General features: G+C 35.6%; 1 pseudogene; it reads right to left on the bottom strand.

Annotated features, from left to right (window-relative positions):
- Nucleotides 1-765: 765 nt before the first annotated feature.
- Nucleotides 766-1,127, bottom strand: LOC132637927 (chlorophyll a-b binding protein type 2 member 2-like; annotated as a pseudogene).
- Between the last annotated feature and the right edge of the window lie 2,304 nt (nt 1,128-3,431).

Genomic DNA, 3,431 nt, shown 5'->3' with positions numbered 1-3,431 from the left:
ATAAGAAAGATTTAGGCAATTAGAAAGAACAAGAGAGCAGAGAGAAAACAGAATAATAAAATTGTTCTCAAGCCTCAAGTGATGACACAAACCAAGAATTATGCCCATGTCAAACCAGAACTCACTCACAAACTAATTTTTCAATTGGAAATACTGGAATCTGATCAAGATCAGCTCTTTCTTGAACTCAGCTTGAACTGCAAACACGCAGGCTTCCAAGTCGGAAAGACTCAACCTTCGTGGCAGAATTAGAAACCTAAATATAAGTATGAAAATTCTGAGATTGATACTTCTCTTTATTTGCAATACACACATCATATCAGTGTAGTTTAACCTATTGTAGCTAGTCAGTTACCATTTTTATGAGATTCCCAAGTAATGCTTATCGTGGAGATTTACGAAGTGATTCTGTCAATACTTTTTATACTGAGAGCGCATAGAACTTAAGCTCGTTCATGTTGATATGCTACGGAAGTCTAGTTCCTACTCTTTTCTGGTAGATATCCATATATATATTATGTTTCTGAATTAACAAAAATCTTGTTTTGTCGGAAGTCATAAGCAGTGCAACTCATCACTGATTTCTAGCAATATAGGTTTTTTATATTTCAATCTTATTAATTAGTTAGTATCATTCTCAAAATGTCAGTGGTATGTAACGAATATCATCAAGAGATAAAGAGACTGAATTGGAGAATATGTAATTCTTGGCTCTTGCATATGAATTAGCAAGTTCATAGCACATCAACAACATGGAGTTCCCACAATTTTTATATATTACTAAATTCATTTTCCGGGTACAACGTTAGTAGCAAAAGCCCAAGCATTGTTAGCCACAGGGTCAACAACGTGGTCAAAAAGGTTCTCAATTGGTCCCTTTCCCGTGACAATAGCTTGAACAAAGAAACCAAACATTGAGAACATAACCAATCGTCCATTTTTGATTTCCTTGACCTTCAACTCAGCAATGCCTCTGGATCATCAGCGAGGCCAAGAGGGTCAAAGGCACCTTCCGGGTAGATCTTGTCAAGGCCTTCACCTAGTGGGCCTCCACCAACTCTGTATCCTTCTGCAAAGCCCATAAGGACAACTTGGCAGGCCCAGATAGCGAGGATGCTCTGGCACATTATCCTTCTAAAATATTAGGAAAAACTACGTATATATACATATTAAGGAGAAATATTTATGAAACGTGACAATAGTTTTCCTTATTTACAAAACATAAAAAATAATTACAAAACTTGACAGTGTATGAATACTGTATGAAGTCAAGTATATTGAATCTAGAAAATTTTATTTTTTCTCTACAGAGTGTATGAATACAATAGGTATATTCATACAACTTTCATACACTATTCACACATATTTTTCATGCTCACGGAAAAATAGTCAGATCTGACCGGAACAACTAAGAAGACGAAGGGGACAGTGGTTTGGCCGGAGCAACGAAGAAGAAGATCTAGCCGGAGCAACAAAGAAGACGAACGGGACGAACACCCTCTTCCCTCCGCCACTAGATCTGGCCGGTTCTCTGCCAAAGCTCCAGTAGATTCCACCGCCGGAGGATGGACGGAACCCTCGCCGGCGGGAAGACCATTAGCGGTTATTGGAATTGGGTGTTGGAATGGGTTTTTTTTGGTAGAATGTGTATGTGTATAGGATTGTAATGTTATGTTTTGTAAATAAAAAAATACTGTCACGTTTCGTAAATATTCTCCCTTAATACGTATATATATATATATACATATACATATATATATATATATATATATGTAAATCACCCAAAATATTATCGTAGTAATATTTAATTTTCAAGTGTTGTTATTTTGCTAATTGATGATTTATTATTGTATTTTTAGCTTTGTTTCTGATAAGTTATGCTATTTCGTATTCTGATGATTTGCCAAACATACTCAAGGAATCAGATAGGGACCATATACGATCAGGTCCTCTAGCAGTTACAGGGTCAACCCTACAGCTGTAAAGTTACTGCACTGTACCGACTGACAACAGTGCAACAACACAACTGTCTTGTGCTAGAGGCCAAGACTACATGAAATGTCTCTTTCGGATCATCTCACATGCTCCCCTATATAAACAACATGTTACAAGTGTAACCCTAACACTTTGCAAATATGAAAATCACATATTCAAAGTGCTAGCCGCCACTGCTCTCCAGGTGCTCCTAAGAACAAAGCTTCGACAAACACAAGGACCAGATCCCAATCACTGAAGATGTCTTAAGTCCTTAGGTTTGTTGAGTCTTTGTATTTTGATCTTTATTTGTATTCCTACACTACTTTGTAGAAGTGTCATAGTAGGATGGATTGTCAACCTTTTCTCAGTTGTTTACTTGGCTAGAGTTAGTCAAGGTGTGCTTTTTTGCAATAGAGTTATTGTAAAGTCTTACAATAGAGTTGTTGTAAGGGGGGAAGGGATTAAGAATTTAATTCCAAGGTTGCAATAGGTTGTAATATGAAGTTGCTCATTTATAGTGACGTTTGGGAAATCCTACTCCGGTAGGTCGTGGTTTTTAATCGCTTGAGCAAAGAGTTTTCCCGGTAAATATCTTGTGTTATTTACTGTTGTTTTTACTCAAGGGAACATATAGAAAACCTGGTTCTCTATACTGTTTGGTGGACTCGAATATTTTATCAGTGTCCAAACAGTAAGTGTACATTATCCATGAAATATTTTGAAGCATATCTAGACGATTACCTACATTAACAGAGTAGAATATTTAGTTACTATATTTTTCAGGACTCTATTTGTTAAATGATTCAAAAGGCATGGAATTGAGCATCAATGTCGAGTATTTAAGTCACTGGATTTTAAGACTTCCAAAATTCAAAGATGGAATGCATATATTTGTGTGGCAAAAAAAATTTTATACTTTCAAATTTCAATAAATAAAGACAAACGCATGATTAAATTCACCTTTAGTGACTCTCTTTTGTTTGATGTTCAACTACGTATACATTCACTTCTTTCTCGTTTAATTTTTGTTTTTTTACGTTTTTTAAGCATTTATAGATTAATCGGAAAAGGTTCAAATATGCCATCGAATTATCGAAAATGACTCATTTATGCCACTCGTCAATAGTTTAGCTCATTTATGCCATCGAACTATTGGAAATGACTCATTTATGCCACTCATCAATAGTTTGGCTCATATATGCCATCGTCCGTTACCAAATTGACTCATCCATACCATTTTTCATTAATGTCGGTTTTACAATATCAGATATGACACGTGACTTCCAACTAGATTATGGTTGTGGGTGGGTAGGGTGTATGAGTAGGATTTTTTAATAATTTAGGATTTAAAATTGGGCTAGTTTAATTAAATGAAGTAGACCTCTAATGGAGGCCATGTTTCATAACTGGTATTATAAAACCATCGTTAATGAAAAATGGCATGGATGAGTCAT

Source organism: Lycium barbarum, chromosome 4 (genome assembly GCF_019175385.1).
Source record: "Lycium barbarum isolate Lr01 chromosome 4, ASM1917538v2, whole genome shotgun sequence".
Lineage (NCBI taxonomy): Eukaryota > Viridiplantae > Streptophyta > Magnoliopsida > Solanales > Solanaceae > Lycium > Lycium barbarum.
This window is presented reverse-complemented; position numbering and strand designations above follow the sequence as displayed.